The following is an 18,999-nucleotide window of genomic DNA, read 5'->3' on the forward strand; positions in this document are numbered from 1 at the left end:
AGAGAGACAGAAAAACCTAGAAGCAACAAACTGAAGGTCAAAGTCTTTAAAACTTGGTTTCTGTCTGGATTCATCCTGGTGGCAAAAAGTTCCCGGGCATTGAACAAAAGTCAAAATGAGAAATGGCAAATGTTTTCCTCTCTGAATCACTTTATTTTCTGATTTTTTTTTTCAGACAAGACACAATCTTGAGAAAACTTGTCATATGTCAGCCAGATTCTTGGAATTAATCATAGACTTGGCAGTTCAGTCAGAACATCACCACCCCACTGACACGTGAGAAGGATGTGTAGCCCATCGAAGACAGAAACCTGAATCTCCTCGAATGTTACCCGTCATGGAGTCGGAGGCAGCAAACAACTGTACGCTTTTCAGCCCACTGAGATATCAGAAAATGTATCATCTTTACCTGTAGGAATTAATAAGGAAAAAAATTTTTTTAATTATTTGGGAGAATACTATCACACCAGTGAATCCGAAAGAGTTCCAAAGAAACTATAGGTTTATTGAAAATTTTCTAGAGCTCAAGGCACAAAAATGTGGTAGTGGCAAAACTTAATTACTCGTAGCACCCATGACCTCACATGCTATGACTTACTACATAATGTGCCATAAAACAATTTTGGAGGGTTTCAGCACCTCAAAAAATATGGAAAACTGTTTTATTATTTTGGCTTTATTAAAGACAACTGAGAAACTGGTCCTTTAATATTGTTTACACTGTTTGTTTAAAGTGCAAGAGTGGGGGAAGATGAGAGAATGAATGAGGAAGAAAGGACACATTTTGGTGGGTAAAATAAGCAATTGTTGGCTGACATTTTCATCGGATGGACTTGCCTCTTCCGACTCTTCTTTCCTTTAGGACATGAAATTTCAAACAAAAACAAAACAAAAAACCTTTATCTCCTAACCTACTAAAGATAAAATTGGCTTCCTTTACAGACTGTCTCATAAGGAAATAAAAGCTAACCTTTCAGTGGTTTTGGAACAATTGACTCACCACTTAGAAAAATAAACTTTATGCCTGCCTTACAAAAAAAATGCCTTTTGCTCTGAGGAGAAAGATTTGTAAAGTTAGAATCTGCCTAAATATATTGACAAGTGAATTTCATCTCAAGCAAAAACGTGTGTAAACAGTGTTATTTATCTAAGGCCACAAGTGCCTATAGAAGTAAAACAAGTACAGAAATACATTTAGAACATGTTTTTCCCCACTCAAAGTACACATAAAATCATATTAACAACTATTTATTGAAATATACTCTATTTTCCCTGACAGTTAATACCAAATAAAACTAACAGTGGGGGGAAAAGGAGAAAAGTTTTAATGAAGTAGAAATATGACAATATTATGGGTTCAGTAATAATTGTATTCATAAATAAATGTGTATTACTTTCTAGAACTGCCATGGCCTGATGCAACAAACTAAGTAGCTTAGGTGCACCTGCCTGGCTCAGTCAGTAGAACATGCAACTCTTGGTCTAGGAGTAATGAGTTGGAGCCCCACATTGGACATGGTGCCGACTTACAAAAAAATCACTCATCATCAGGGAAATGCAAATCAAAACCACATTGAGTTACCACTACACTCCAGTGTGAGTGGCTAAAATTAACAACTCAGGAAACAACAGATGCTGGCGAAGATGTGGAGAAACAGGAATCCTCTTGCACTGTTGGTGGGAATGCAAACTAGTGTAGCCACTCTGGAAAACAGTCTGGAAGTTCCTCAAAAAATTAAAAAAAGAACTAACTACCCTATGACCCAGCAACAGCACTACTAGGAATTTATCAAAAGGATACAGGAGTGCTGATTGTTTATGTACAATCATAGGGGCTCATGTACTGCAATGTTTATAGCGGCACTTTCAACAATAGCCAAATTATGGAAAAAGCCTAAATGTCCATCAACTGATGAATGGATAAAGAAGATGTGATTTATATATACAATGGAAAACTACTTGGCAATGAGAAAGAATGAAATCCTGCCATTTGCAGCAATGTGGATGGAACTGGAGGGTATTATACTAAATGAAATAAGTCAGTTAAAGAAAGAGATACCATATGTTTTCACTCATATGTGGAACTTGAGAAACTTATTAGATAAGACCATGGGGAAAAGAAAGGGTAAAAAATAGTTTCACACATGGAAGGAGGCAAACCATAAGAGACTCTTAAATACAAAGAACAAACTGAGGGTTACGAGGAGACAGAAATGGGTGATGGACATTGAGGAGGGCACTTGTTGGGATGAGCACTGTATGTTGTATGTAAGCAATAAATCATGGGAATCTACATCCAAAACCAAGAACACACTGTATACACTCTAGGTTAGCCAAATAGCCAATAAATCATATTTAAAAAAAATAAAAAACAAAAAGACTAAATAGCTTGAACAACAGAAAGTTATTGCCTCAGAGTTCTTAATACTACAAATCCAAGATCAAGGTGTCAGAAACATTGATTTTTTTTTCTCAATGCCATGGAGAGAAGCTGTTCCATGCCTCTCCCTAGATTTTGGTGGTTTGCCCTTAATCATTGGCATTCCTTAAATTGTCGACACAATATTCCAATCTCTGCCTCTATGTTCTGTCTCTGTGTCCAAATTTCCCCTTTAATAAAGACACAGGGTATATTATCTTAGAGCTCACCTTAAGGTCCCTATTTTAATTTGATTGTCTACAAAGACCCTATTTTCAAATAAGTACATTCACAAGTACTGACAGTTAGGACTTCAACATCTTTTGGGGCAACATAATCCAACCACGATGTATTATTGCTTATTTATAGTGACTCATTCTAAGAGTCAACCAATTTGCTAATTGGGTAGATTAATAATTAATTGGCTATTAATTATTAATGTTTGGTGTTATTGGCTACTGTTGCTCTCCTGAAATATGGCTTTGTTAATAAAACTTTAGAATTGCTCTCTGAATTAAAACTCAGTAAGTGCCAGAATATTTAATGTCAAGTGCTCAAACTTCCTGAGGGGAGAGAACATTTTCAAATGCAGCTTTGAACACTTCAGATGTGGCATCAGTCTTACTCATCTGATTCAGATTAGAGAAACCTCACCAGGGCTGAGAACTGATTTGCTCTGAGTGTCTCGCTTTAAGTTGTTTCTGAAATACAAATGCCACCCCAGACCTGCTGAATCACAATCCTCTTCCTAGGGTCTGGAGTAGTCCGTCTCAAAAATATCCTCAGATGACTCTACTGGACACACGTTAGGAACTATATAATAGGCCTTGCGAATTCTATGCTTGACATCCTTTGAGAAGCGATTACTTTTAACATGAAGACATCTGTCCTACCACAGCCACTTGAGAGAGTAAGTTACCATTTGTAATTAAATAAAGCCCTTTAGTGGTTTATTTATATCATAAAAAATAAGGCATGGAGAAGGAAGCAGTCACAGCTGAAGGCACTGGAAAGGAGCCTCACTTAGATGGGAAGATGCGGCATCTGGAGGGTTTAGCCACATCCTGAGAAGTAATAGCTCCAATTTATTGAGCACCGACCATATGCCAGAGGCTAGACTTACACTATCTTCATATTCTCTGTCTCCAATACTTTCAACAACCCTAAGAGATCATGACGATTAGCCCCACTTCCAGACAGGGAAACCGGAAAGGAAAGCGATTTGCCTAACGCTGCAAAGCCAGTAAGCAACAGAGGTGAGTCTGGAGTCAGATCTCTCTTGACTTTTACTCCTTCTGTACAGCTGCCATTTAAGACAGTGGCAGGCATTGGGCATTTGATACAGATTTTCCAAGTGTTGTCACAAGACCCCCTGACAAAAGGGCCGCAGAAAACCCAGAGGCAGCCAAGCAGGTAGCATCGGTGATGCAGCTCAAAAGGTATCAGAAGTCAGATGCAACTAAACCACCCGACAATAGAACAAAGGAAAAAGAAAAATCAATTAACATTCATTGAACCTTTTACTATGTGCTAGGCTCTATTTCAAGCACTTCAATTGTTTTAATTTATTTAATCCTTATAACAAGCCTATGTGAGAAACATTATTATTCTCTCAATTTCACAGCGAGGCAAAAAATCTCACAGGTCACAGGGATAAAATCCGGCAGTCTGGGTCTAGAGAATGCACTCTTAATCATTATAAAAATTCAGCTGTATCCTAATGATATTCTCACATTGCCAGTAAACTTATAAACATGTAGACTAGACAGACAAGTGTGTACGGAAAATATTAGATGCCAGTTCAAAAATACTGAGAAATTAGCTTGTTCAGTTGCATGCCATAATAAGTATAAAACACTTAACAATATTTTTTTCATAATATAGAAAGAGTAGTTTTTCACCAGGCCATATGAATTTGCTATGTAGCAAATTGACCAAAATTCAGCAGCTTTTCAGAACAAACATTTATAGGCACACAGTTTCTGTGGATCTGGAATCTTGACATGACACCTAGGCTCTCTCATTCAGGGTCTCTCCTAGGCTGCATTCAAGGCATTGGCCAGGATTTCAACCACCTCGAGGCTCAGCTCCGGGAGGATAGCTTGCAAGCTGTCTCCTGTAGCTGTTGAGTGACCCCAGGTCCTCAGTGAGTGTTAGTCAGAGACCTCAGTTCCCTGATGTGCGGGCCTCTCTATAGAGGTGCTCACAACATGGCTACTAGCTCCCCAGATAAAGAGAGAACAAGAGAGAGAACACAGCCTTTCTGTGACCTCACCTCATAAGTGACATATATGTGACTTTTGCTATATTCCATTTGTTAGAAGTGAGTCACTTCTAGTCACCAGCCCACCCTCACGGAGAAGGGATTACACAAGAAGGACCTGAATTCCAGGAGGTAGGGTCACTGTGGGCCGTCTTAGAGGTTGCCCACCACAATCATACGTATGTTTCATTATTTCCAAACCCTTATGAACATCTTTCCTCAAATTATTTTGGGCCATATTTCCCAAAATGCAATACTTTACCTTTGAAGAGTTTCAAAACTCTTGGAAATGAAAACTAATATGTACTAATATATGACTTACAGCACTCCACAGTGGAAACACTGTTCACATGTATTACCTCACATTAGTGCTTGGAAAAGTTTTTAAGTTTCAAGTCTCACACTATTGTTTTTAAAATGCCATAATACCTCTCTTGTTACTTATTATGGGAGCACATAAAAAGAAGGAAAATGTTAGATTTCACCAATTGGCCTGGTGCCAAGCCCAGGGCATGTTATAATAGGAGAAATAAAGATGAAAGGAGGCTTAATGGAGTAGGTGGGAAGGAAAGCTAATTTAAGAAAACAGGCATTTTGGGAATTCTGATAAGCCTGGGGGAGGCATCTCATAGTCTTTTGAAAATACAGAACTGAAGGCCAGGTAAGAGGGAGGAAAGAAAAGCTTTTTCTTACTTTTTATTCCTGATTATAGAAGTAACGTGTGCTCATCACAAAATAGGTAATTTTTGAAGCATAAAGTACATAAAAATCTTAGAGCCACACAGCCTACAGACACAATCACTTAATATTTTCTAAAGCTCCTTATAGAAATATATATTTGTATATACAAAAATGACATGATATGCCAAGACTGTAACTCTGTCCTCTAAAGGACATTGCAGATTCACGTTCGTGGGAGTATGTGGGTAAACCTCTTCAATGGCAGGAACCAGTGAGGATAGGAATGAGGAAAGATGAAAATTCCTGCATCTTCCAGCGCTGGACCACATCAGGACACATGGTCTGCAGGGCCCAGGAGAGGTCTACATGGGCGGAGGTAGTTCCTGGTGCAGAAGATGCTGTGGAGTTAAAGAACTTTGTCTCATAAAGGGAAAGAAGTTGAGTTTGACCAGGAGCCTAAGAAAGGGGTGCCTGGAAATACAGAAGTAGGAAGTTTTAGAGACCAGGGGAAAGCTGAAGGATTTTCAAGAACTTATATACCCAAGATTCATTTATTTCCTTATTTCTCTGATAAAGAGAAAATGATAGAAAGTGTAAGTGATTGTAGATATGTGATTGAAAGGCACTGCTTTCCATATTTCAGGGGACGCAGTATATACCAGGGATGCCACAAAGAACCCAGAGAACTAAGGCTTCACAAATTTAAATAAAATACCAACACTACAGAGATAGTAGGTTGAAGAATGAGGATTTAAAAGCAGAACATCTCTCTACACAACCTCTCTTTTCAGCAACCATATTTTTTCCCTTATTGCATACTATTGCTCCACTCATCCAGGTGGATAAACTGGATACACTGAGGAGAAACCATTCAGAGGAAGCAAAACTGTTGAGAGAAGTGCCCACAATGAGGGGTTTGGAAATATCCACAGTAAAGATATGATGAAGGATATGGGGGCAGGGAGGAATAGGCAAAAAGAAAGTGAGCATTATATAAATGATGGACGAAGAGTTTCAGAAATAAGAAAGTCAATAGTGTCAAGAACTGTTAGGGGATTGAAACAAATAAAGATAAAAACAACCCCCCGATATTGTCAAGAAGGAGGTCACAGATCATTTTAGAATGAGGGGCACCTGGGTGGCTCAGTCGGTAGAGCATCCAGCTTCGGCTCAGGTCATGATCTTGCAGTTAGTGGGTTCGAGCCCTGCGTCAGGCTCTGTGCTGACAGCTCAGAGCCTGGAGCCTGTCTTCAGATTCTGTGTCTCCCTCTCTCTCTTTGACCCTCCCCTGCTCATGCTGTCTCTCTCTCTCTCTCTCTCTCTCTCAAAAATAAATTTAAAAAAATAAAAAAACCAAATTATAGAATGAAAGCAATATATAGGGAGGGAGGCAAGGTATCCTGGATGGAACCCAGACACCAAAGAGACAAATGAAAAAGGAGCAGAGGTAGAAAACAGGTATTTGATAAGGAAGAGAATATTTACATGGCTTGAAATAACTCCCTACAAATTAGTTAGCAATTATGGAGAAGGAAAATAGTAACTTTACTGCAGGGAAACATGGAGAACATCACCAGGTCATCAAAGTCAACCTCAACTAATGGAAAAAGCCATCATACGGCTTCTGATGTGATACAGAGAAAGACACAGTCTGTGATATTCCATCTGTAAATGCATAAGCTGAATCCAACGTGAGGAAATAACAGACAAGCCAAATTTGAGAAACATGATACAAAATTATTTGACACATAAAACTGTCAAGATCAAAAAAGGAATTGAAAGGCTAAAGAACTACTCCAGATCAAAAGACTCAGGAAAGACCCTAGCTAAACGTGATTTATGATTAGCAAACCAGAATAATAGAGCTGATTATTGGATCAATTGTCAACATTTGAACATTTGCTTGGATTAATAGTATTGTACCAATGCAGAGTTCCTTATTTTAATAACTGAACTGTACTTTTACAAGAGAATATCCTTAGGAAATTCCCTGTAAAAAATTTAGGAGTGAAAAACCATCCTGTCAGCAATTCATTACCAAACCACTCAGAAAAAAAAAAAGAGGGAAAGAGAATAACAAAAAATTAGGGAAAATGTTAACAATGGGAGAATTTTTGAAAAGCTATATTGAGTTTTTGGTGCTATTCTTGTAACTTTTCTGTAAATTTAACATTATACTAAATTATGAATTTCCAAAATAGTATACTGCCCTATTTGCTAAAGGTCTAAAAGAGTCATAGTTTGACAAATTAACTAAACATTTTGGAATATCAGGCATAAAATAAGTTAAATGGTATAAGTAAAATAATAAAATAAAGTAAAAAGACTTAGGTGGTTAAAAACTATATACTAAGATGAAACTAGGAGTATTTGTTCTGCTTAGAAGTAACTTTCTCACTTTAACCAGACCATTTTCTTAATATTGCATAAGTTTATGAGTGAGAGCTTGGGTATCAGATTGCTTCCATTTGAATTCTGGCCCTCTCATTTTCCATATGGTTGACTGTGAGAAGCTAAACTCTCTCTACCTTAATTTTCCGATCTACGAAATGGAAATAATAATAATAGAGTTATCATGTCATCATGAAGATTAATCTAATAAGCTGCTTAGAATAGTGTCTGGCTCATAATATTAGCTCTTTTCTGTATTATTGGATCTTTGATCCATACTTTTTCATGGTTTCACAGAATTACAAACAATTCCTGTGGCACTAAGAGAGATTCTCTAGAGAGAAAAAAGTGGCCAGAGTTTCAGTACATAGAACCTGGGCATTGAATGGTCAGAGATGGTATGAACCCAGGACTGCAGTTGACCTGGTGTTTAGGGACCAGGTAAGCAAGGGACTGTCTCTGTACTTTTTACCATGACAAACTTGAGTATAATGTGGAATTTATTTTTTTTTATTTTTTTTAATATTTTTTATTTATTTTTGAGAGACGAAGAGAGACAGCACAAGCAGGGGAAGGTCAGAGAGAGAGGGAGACGTAGAATTCGAAGCCAGGCTCCAGGCTCTGAGCTATCTGTCAGCAAAGAACCCAAGGCGGGGCTCGAACCCACAAACTATGAGATCATGACCTGGCCAAAGTTGGATGCTCAACCGACTGAGCCACCCAAGCGCCATGTAGAATGTGGAATTTATGACTGGTCAGCATCTTACACTCCACTGACTTTCCACTTTCCGTCCTTTTGGTACTTGGTTTCAATTACTTTGCTGCAACTATAAAAAAGACAACATAAATTTGAGCATCTCAGGTGATAAAGAGGGACACAACATGTTTAACATTTTCATAATGAGATAGGTGGGACTTAAGAAAAAAATCTATTATTTCCATATATGCTAACACACAGTATTTTTTTAATTTTTTAAATGTTTATTTATTTATTTGAAGTATTTATTCATCTGAAAGAGTAATAGAGAGCTAGCAGGGGAGAGTCAGAGATAGGTGAGGTTGGAGACAGAACCCCAAGCAGGCTCTGCACAGGGAGCATGGACCCAATGCAGGGCTCGAACTCACAAACCCAGATATCATGACCTGAGCCAAAATCAAGAGTTGAATGCTTAAACAGTTGAGTCACCCAGACGCCCCAGGCTTAGTGTAATTATACCTCACTTCCAGTCTCACGACAGCTAATTCATACCATATGGCTTCTGCTTACATTCCTTGGGGTTAGGTAGGTCTAATTAAGTGAAAAATAAATATTAAGGGTATTAATTCTCAGACAAGACAAAACACCTAAATAAAACTTTAACTATGTTGAATGCCTTTGGATCCTGCCTATTTTTTTTATTAGTAATTAAATTTGACACTAGAAAGATCCTTGTAACTCAGAATGACCAAATGTATAACTCAGGATAATCAAAATGACCAATGCTGGATGTTTCAAAATCTTACATGGATGAATGATCTATTTGAACTACTAGATAAACCAACATATTTAATGTAACATAGTTCAGTGATATGCTTTTAGATTTCAAACTGAAACTCATCTTTAGGAAACCATGAGATTTGGTGCATATTTCTGAAATTATCTGAAAAATCTGTTGAAATACAATTTTCTTTCCAACTACATATATCTGATAAAGTAGGATTTTCTTCATAAACAAATAGTGTTTAAGCGTCATAGTTTCAAGCTTCTCCATTTCAAATTCTAATATAATAAATAGTTATAATCCTCATGAACAAGAGTCTTCAATAATCTTTAAGAGTATAAAGTCATCTTGCAACTAAAAACACATGTTGACTTTTTTGGTGTAGTCATCTGATTCAATTTTGAGGCTACTTTCTGAGTAATTTTTTACCTAAACTAGCATTATGGTTCTGAAACTATACTGTCTTTTTCCATTCATCAGCAGTGAATTGACTGGCAAGAGAAGGTTTGCTATATCATGGAGCTTCTTTGGACGATAAGAGATAAAAATGTGTAATCGCAGTCTGAATTTATGTTTGAAAATCTACAGCTTTTGTAACTCATTCTATTTGATCAGAACCTTGTATGCCAGGGCGCCTGGGTGGCTCAGTCAGTTAAGCATCTGACTTCGGCTCAGGTCATGATCTCATGGTTCATGGGTTTGAGCCCCATGTCAGGCTCTGTGCTGACAGCTAGCTCAGAGCCTGGAGCCTGCTTTGGATTCTGTCTCTTTCTCTCTCTGTCCCTCCCCTGTTTACACTCTCTCTCTGTCTCTCAAAAATAAATAAATGTAAAAAAATATTTTTAAATAAAAAAAGAACCTTATATGCCAATATTAATTGAATAAAAACAAAAATAAAGAGCTAAGAGCAGACTATGAATCCACTATATCACTAAGCACACAGTTAAGTTCAGCTAACATTTTTTTCTCCAGAAAAACTTTCTTAATCCAGGAAGTAATATGTTGATTTACTAATCAACTAATATTGGATGAGAATACAATAAGATTTGCCTTGCTAGCTTGTTAATAACTGAAATTTATGGTTATCGACTGCAATAGTTAGTAAACAAACACTAATATATATATATATAATATAGATTACAAATTTAGCTAAATAAATTAGCTAAATATTAAGTAGATATTTCCCCCCACCTCAAAACTGGAGTGGTTCCCTTCTATTCTTTTTGCCAGCCAATCGGGACTACTGGGAAAAGAAGTCTTTCCTTGGATTTTTAAGAGTTCTTGCCTCTCCATCTTTACTTTTAGCTTTTCATTTGTGTAATGGTAACTCTTGAAGATATTTTCTAAATTTATTTAAAGAAATATAAGCAAGCAAAAAGACAACTCTTTCCTTTGGAAAATTTGAAGTGATTAAATAAAGTCTTAATGAAATAGCTGATATAGGAATCATATGCAAAAATGGTATACCTCTAAGACTCAGTCTTAGACTTTAAAGTAATTATAAACCTATTACAATCTAGGTAGGTAAAACAAGTTGAATACAACTAAATTGTGATAAAACCCCAACTTATTGTTTTTCTGATAAAATGGCAACTTGGATAAATGATTTTCTACCACTGAAAAGGAACTGAAGATATAGTTCTTTAAAATCAGACATGACAAATAAGAGTAGACTAAGATAAACAAAAGAAGAAAGGAAGGAAAGAAGGAAGGAAGAAAGAAAGAAAAAGGAAGTTATGCTTTAGATGAAGAGTACATAGCCATGTACTGTAAGTGCTTTTTGTCAACATACTGAAAGAAGGTGTTAAGATATACCCTCAGGAATAATTAAACTGTATTAAGAGCTGTGAATAGTTTAAATGTATGATTTTATGGACATTGATAGAAGACATGAGACTTCTGAGATAGAGACAAAAAACAGTTTATTACTCAGAAATAATGGAGGTCAACTTATCAGCATTTTTTGCAGTGATTTCTTGAGCCCAAATCCCACAGAACAAAATGAAGATGGCCCGATGGTATCTGAACACATGATAGATTGCATTATGGGAGAAGAACCCAGAATTAGAGAACTCAAAATGGGCAGAAAGCATGCCTGTCCTTTGCTCAGAGGGAGATACTATCTCTATTATCCAAGGCTATCATCAAACCTTCTCCCGGTTCCAGGAAATAAACCATCTTTATCACCCAAGGCTGTTGACTATATGAACATCCTTGAAAGTCTAGAACAAAGAGCAGTCAGTACAACTGCTCAGAAACTATAAAGAGACCTGGGAGATCTGTGCAGAATTGTCTCCCCAAAACCCTATGAGAAAGCCTTTTCTATGTTTGCTCATTACACAACATAAAAGCATAAAACTCATGATTTATATAATCATGCTTATGTAAAAAATATACAGAAAAGCATAAAAATAAATATCAGTGTTTTACTTTTTGTATTATATTTAACCTCAGCTAGAACTACTCATTGATTTTTAAATATCTTGAGCCTTTTTAGAGCATAAAATATATTCCTCGAGAGCTATGAAGATCTGCAAGGTTTTCCAAATATTCCTTTAATTTCTCCCATGCCAATCCAGTCTCCTTTGTGTATAGCCTACCTATGTGTAGAACATTTACCCTTCTGTTTTCTCTCCCTTTGTTACTGATTGATTCAACCACATTTTTATGTTTTGTGCCTGGAGGAGGATTTCATCTGTCATAATGAATACCCAATTAGGTAATTTTATTGTCTTCCTGCTATTACTTTTCCCCCTGATGCACCCCTGAGGTCACAGTGATTGTTTAATGGACCAGAAAACATCTGATAACACAGGACCTCTGGACTTCTGGACTCCCATGACTGTCTCTGAAGTTTCTTTCATTTGGCTTCCGCTGTGGAACTGCCACTCTGTGAGATTAATAGGCTGACCTAATTGAGGCCACTAATGGACTATTCTTCTCTATTCAAAGAACACTTAACCAATTCCTACACATACATAGTACAGCATCAGGGAGGTTCATTTTTCTAGCTCCTTCTCTTCATGATAACATTGAGTATCCCAGGAATTATTAAAAGCTTCATCATAAATACACAGATATGTTATCTGCCTGGTCTGTAGGCATTTGAATTGGAGACTCACTATTTAAAAGATAGTAGTGAGGGGCACCTGGGTGCCTCAGTAGGATAAGCATCCGGCTTCAGCTCAGGTCATGATCTCGCAGTTCGTGAGTTCAAGCCCCACATCAGACTCTTTGCTGTCAGCTCAGGGCGTGAAACCTGGTTCAGAATCTATGTCTCCCTCTCTCTCTCTGCCCCTTCCCCACTCGCACTCTGCCTCTTTCTGTCTCCCAAAAATGAATAAATGCTTAAAAAATTTTTTTAAAGATAGTAGTAAGAAAGAAACGTAAAATTGCTAACGTATAGGCTTTGACCTATGGCTTATACTAGATAAGGAACCAATTCCTAAAATTCTAACCAAATTCTTGCTAATTCTTCTCTTAGGGAGAGTTCAGGAAGAAGTGATCGATTTAATGGATGCAAAGATTATAGGGCATGAGAACATTGATATATTTTACTTGATAAGTAAAGATAAGTGCCTACTATCCATTATATTAAGAACTAGGAAACATACAATGTAGGATGAGTTATGATTCTTTCATTTTAATAATGTATAACTTGTGAGGAGAAAAATAAAATACGCAGCAATTATGACAAAATTAAAAAGACGATAATGAAAGAAAACATATGTCATAAAGAACAGCAGAGAGTGATCAGTTGCCACCTGGCAAGGATTTAAGAGTCGCAGTCTTCCCGAGAGAGAAAGGGCTTCAGGCTGGGGGTGATCAAAGAAAGCCATTATCTCACTTACACCTGGCAGCTGGTTGTCAATGTTGAGAAGGCATGTGTCCCAAGTGAGAAGACATTAAAAGGGAGAAAAACTACAGTCATTGTCTCCATTTAGTCTTTCTCCTGGATATCTGGAATTTAAATAGCAACCTGACTATATTTGAGAGTTATGGCCAATCTTAGCCAAAAAGAGAGGAAGTAACTATATGAAAACTGTACATTATTCAAATAGTCCAGGAAATATTAGAATGCATGTCAGACTACATAAATGCAAACTCATTCACATAGAAAAAATAGTTTTAGAAATGTAATTTTTAATGTTGAAACTAACATATGCAATATTAGACATGGCACTGGAGAAATGGAGATAGAAATAATTAATAGTAATGTTACAGTTGAAGCATGTGAGATTTAGAGTAATTTTATTGTAACACCTACAAGAGGTGTTATGAGGACCATCAGTGAAAATCCACAATAGTGGTTCTTAACCTTTTTGCCAAAAATGTCTTTGATATTCTAAAGAAAGCTCTATTTCTTCTCTTTCAATATCTCCAAGTTCACGCAAACAATATTTTTACCCAATTCGGGGTATCCATTTGTCCCCTGAAACTCCCACGCACACTCAGGATTAAAGGCTCGTGCTCACCCAGTTCTGTTAAGCCACCATGTCATCTCAGAGGTTCGTATTAACTGTGAGTCGTCAGTAGCCCTGAGTCCTGCTTCACGAAGTGAGCGATGAGGCCAGGACAGGTCCCAGACATGTCGGTCAGATTCTGTTTATGAAAGGCTTTATTGCCAAGCTCTTCAAAGACTCATTCTATCTTTAAAATAGAGAAGAGGAATGCCGCTGAAATTGCACAGCTCTGCCACCTTTGAGCTATGCTTTCATGTCTCATGCGCAAATTTGACCGTTGTAGTTTGCACTCATTTCTGTGATAATTTAAATCCCCAGTGACCAGCAAAGATCATACCTTGAGATGAACAGCATTTGACTTTTATATTTTTTGCTATTAATATGAGTACAGTCCTCATGTCAAGATACTGTTTGAATTATCTTGATTTTAGTGTGGCTCCAGCCCAAACTGAGCCTTTATGTTGTTAATAACCATTCTACGTGGCATATGTTCTGGGATGGTTAGCATCGCTGCATCGTAGTCATCTATTTGTACTCTTTTTTCCATGTTATGGTCACTTGATTTCCGGACCACAACAATGTGAAAAGCTCTCGATGTATTTTCCCAAGGAAAATCTTCATTTTTGTTTCTATGAATGACTTATTGTCTTCAGTCTAAGAAGTGTGTGTGTGTGTGTGTGTGTGTGTGTGTGTGTGTGTGCTTCTTAATACAGAGCATGAACCAATGGCATTGCAGCTCTGCCGACTTCACTCATCCTCTTTTTCACATTTTCCTACTTTTCAGAGCTTCTTTTATTTTCAGATGTCCTGGGATCTCATGCTGTGATATACTACCCGTCCAGGAGAAGAACCACAGGATAAACACAACCCATTATAGAAAAGGAATATTTAACTTTTCTACTGGCTTAAATACTTATTAGTTGTGCACCCATGACAATCTGTCTTAAATTCACCATACCTCATCTGCAATATAAAAATTACAACAACTGCTCTGAGACACTTACTATTGGACTTCTGGTTTTTGCTTCCACATGTAAGGAGCTTAGAAATCACCATTCTGTCCTAATAACAAATAAAATGCTGAGCAGACAGAAAATTCAATAACTCTTCTTGGATCTATAAGAGAAGGGGATGGGGAGAGGGAGGCAGGGCAAACCACTGCCCCCAAAGCTGGAGAGACAGCTGAATACCGCAAGTCACAGGGTATTGGAGCAGAGACTGGTAAGTGACAACTGTCACAGAAACCAGTGCTAAAGAAAGAAAACGTGACTCATAGTTGGCAAATTACTGGAGGCTTAGTGCAGACAATTCCAAGAGTTATAAAGCCCAGGGAGACCCAGTTGTAGGGGGTGCCCTGCAATATTGTGAGATTTGCCTCCAGGAGTTCAGCCAGGTTGCCACGGTATTTCACTGGAGAAAAATCCCTTCGGTCTTCTAGCAATAAGAGGGAAAAAGGAAAAATTTTGAAATATGCCCAACCAAGCACTCTGTTGTTAATAGGGTCTGTCCTCAGGGGAAACTAGTTAATCAAAGCCAAATCTGCAGCGGGTATGATCAGAGCCTAACTGGCCTAGGGAAACTTCAAACCCCCCGCCCTCCCAGACCTGTCCCACCTAAGTAGGGAGGGAAAAAACTAAGAAACACTTGTGAAGTTCACAGTTCAGGCTTAGGCTCACTGAGACCTAATTATACTATAGAACACTTCCCCTCCTCCCCCCACCTCACCACCACATCACTAAAGGCCTATTTACAGCAGTGTTTGTTTCTTTCTTTCTTTTAAGTAAGCCTCATGCCCAATGTAGAACCAATTGCAAGGCTTCAAGACCCTGAGACCCAGACCTGAGCTGAGATCAAGAGTCCGATGCTGAACACTGAGCACCCCAGCAGTTCTTCTTACCCAGTACATCATACCTGGCTACACAGAAAAATAACAAGGCATACTAAAAGGAAAAAATATATACTAAAGAGAACATGTATCAAAACCAGACATGCAGGGATGTGGGAATTATGAGATTCAGAATTTAAAACAACTTTAATTAATATGCCAAGGGCACTAATGGATAAAGGAAACAGCATATAAGAACAGATAAACAGTGTAAGCAGAGAGATGGAAATCCTAAGAAAGAACCAAAAAGAAATGCTAAAGAGAAAAATATGTTGTAACAGAAATGAAAAATGCCTTTGTTGGGCTTATTAGTAGATTGGACACAGCTAAGGAAAGAATCTCTGAACTACAGGTCATATTAATAGAATTCTTGAAAACCTAAAAAGCAAAGAGATCAAAGACTGAAAAAAAAAAAAGAAAAAGAGAACAGAATATCCAAGGATTGAGGGACAACTACAACATACATAATGAGGATACCAGAAGGAGAAGAAAGGGAGAAAGGTTGAGAAGAAATATTTGAAACAATAATGACCGAAAATTTTCCCAATGTCAGACACCAAACCACAGATCCGAATATCAACCAGGAAAAATACAACATAAACAAACACCACTATGCCTAGGCATATCATTTTCAAACTACAGAAAATCAAAGTAAAGAAACTAATTGTTTCAGACCAAAAAACCTAACAGTAGTAAAAGTTCTTTGAAAAATTCTAAAGTATCATACAGATTTAAGGGCTTTCTATTCTTATTTACAACAATAAGAATGAAATCTTTGATACTAAAACATTGGGATCATAAATCTTGACACAAGACTGATAGGCCTCTTTCTCTGATTTTAGTTATTATACTAACGGTAATTAAAATAATCTTTCCCATTTTAAGAATTGTTTATTTGGGGCATTCATATATTTATTCAACAAGCATGTCAGAAGCTACTGTCAGACACTGGACTAAACACTCATGATACACAGATGAATGGCCAGATTCCCTACTTGGAAAACATTCTTGCCATAGTGATGAGGAAACGTGTGTCAGCAGAAACTAGACTACAATGGGGTAGAAGTGTAGACCTAGGCTGTTACAGACCCGCAGAGAGTACAAAGAGGCTCCAGCGTCTCTGCTCTCCACCTAGTGCAGCAACTCTTTTCCTACCTTTCCTTAAGTCTGGAACTGACAGCTGAGCATCAGTTATGCAAAATGGAGACACTGTGCACTCCCAATTAACAGGTAATAAGGCAACATTTCACCCACGGGGGAAAAAGGGATAGTTCAAGGGCAGTAGAACTGGGCATTTATAGAGACCTCCAGCTTTGCCAGTCTAAAATTCCTTCTCCATTTTTTTGGGTAACGTATTCTTTATTTTATGAAGGTACTTAAAGCAGGCAGGGTAGTCTGACCTCTGTTCTTTCGCCCACATGACCCAATCCAGATCATATAGAATCTCATTCTGCATTTTCCCGCAGAGTTCCCAGAATAGAAGCTCTTTCTCTCCCCATGTTACTGAACAGTTAATGTAAGAGCCTGGCGCTATGAGAGACTCCTTTGCCACCATGAGAGCGCCTGTCTGGAAATGACATCAACACAGAAGAAGGAGAGCTGAAAGATGAAGACCTAGAGACTTGAGGACATTGTTTGAACTCTAAGATCCAGCCACATCTGAATAGCTGCCTCTTTTGGGGTTTCCACTTATATGAGTTAATAAATCCCTTTCTTTGCTTAAGCTGATTTAAATTACGTTTTGATCACTTGCAAATGAGGATTATTAATACAATCTGAAGTATAACTGTGAATCATCCATCATTTTCTCTTTCCAGAAATTCAGACTGAAGAGAAAGCTGAGACAGTCTTGCTCAGCAATGTGTCTGCGATAAATCAGAAATTCCCAATTCAATGGAAAAGTCATTACTAGTTTTACATATGGCTTTCTTTCTTAGTATGGCCATTTCCTTCCCCTTCATCTTGTCTCTCTACTATATGTACCCTATAGCAATTTGGGTTTGTTATTGATTCTGTGGAAGTGCTCTCTCATTGCTGACAGGAATGACTGCCTCCAGCTGACAGGCCATTTGCTCAATTTTATGTTACTTCATATTGTTCAACTTGGTGCCTGGTGTTGGATGGGAGGGTTAGTACAGAACTTATTTGTGCTGTTGGATATACAGACTTGGAAGGTTGAAGATAAAAACAGAAGAGAACTTACTTTACACAGAGTTAAGTAGAATTATTCTGCTTTAAATGACAGGGATTCCTTTTTTTTTTTTTTAACGTTTATTTATTTTGAGGGGGGGTAAGGGCTGAGAGAGAGGGAGACAGAGAATCCCAAGAAGTCTCTGCAGCCATCAGCACACAGCCTGACACAGGGCTGGAAACCATGCCCTGTGAGGTTATCACCTGCGCTGAACCCAAGAGTTGAGTGCTTAAGGTACTGAGCCGCCCAGGTGCCCCATAACATGGCTTCCTTAACATCAAAAGTGTCTCATACTAACGGCGGCTACTTTCATACGCAAATACTTTCTGTGCTGGGGAAAAGTAACCATATTAAAATAAATATCCCAGTACTTTTATTTATTTTTTATTTTTTATTTTTGGCAGATCAGTGGCCTTTATTAAGAGGAATCATTGCTAATCACATAGAAGCTACCTGCCTAGCTAAAATCCATGAGGTTCACATTAACTCACAGTTACACAAATAAACAAATGGCATGGTCAAAACCATAAGGAAATATCCCGATGCCCAGGTGATGAAGGCTGGGGTGGAGTCTGCACATTTATTTCAAGCTGTTAAAGAGTTTGTGGGCCACACAATGGTCCCTTGCATGCAGGAAGTCAAAGAGCTCCTCTGTGCAGTCTTCCTCTGTCTGTGACCTGGAGGAGACACGCTGGTCACAGAGCTCTAGCCGCTCCCGAGCCTTTACACATTTCTCCAGCTGCTCGCATTGCTCTCTCACTGGTGTTAGGGGATCCACTAATTCCTCCTCCTCCTCTTCCTCCTCTTTGGGATCTCCGGAGTCAGTCAGCATCTTTTGCTTGTCCTCCAGCCCCATGTTCCGCTACGGTTCTGAATTCAACACCAGCAGCAACAGCGGCACCTATTTCACTTCAGAATCAAGAAGAAGATCCCAGTACTTTTAAATAATGAAATATGAAAAGAAAGGAAATCCCTTTTGTCTTTAAAAATGGTTTTGGGGGCACCTGGGTGGCTCACTTGGTTAAGCGGCCAACTTTGGCTCAGATCATGATCTCACAGCTCAAGAGTTTGAGCCCTGCATTGGGTTCTGTGCTGACAAATCTGGAGACTGGAGCCTGCTGAAGGTTCTGTGTTTCCCTCTCTTTCTGCTCCTCCCCTTCTTAGGCTCTCTCTCTCTCAAAAATTTTTTTAAAAAATTTAATAAAATTAAAAAATAAAGAAACTG

General features: G+C 38.0%; 1 pseudogene; it reads right to left on the reverse strand.

The window, feature by feature from the left end:
- Positions 1–18,174: 18,174 nt before the first annotated feature.
- On the reverse strand, positions 18,175–18,676 carry LOC115286394 (annotated as a pseudogene).
- Positions 18,677–18,999: the final 323 nt, after the last annotated feature.

Source organism: Suricata suricatta, chromosome 3 (genome assembly GCF_006229205.1).
Source record: "Suricata suricatta isolate VVHF042 chromosome 3, meerkat_22Aug2017_6uvM2_HiC, whole genome shotgun sequence".
In the NCBI taxonomy this organism is placed as follows: domain Eukaryota; kingdom Metazoa; phylum Chordata; class Mammalia; order Carnivora; family Herpestidae; genus Suricata; species Suricata suricatta.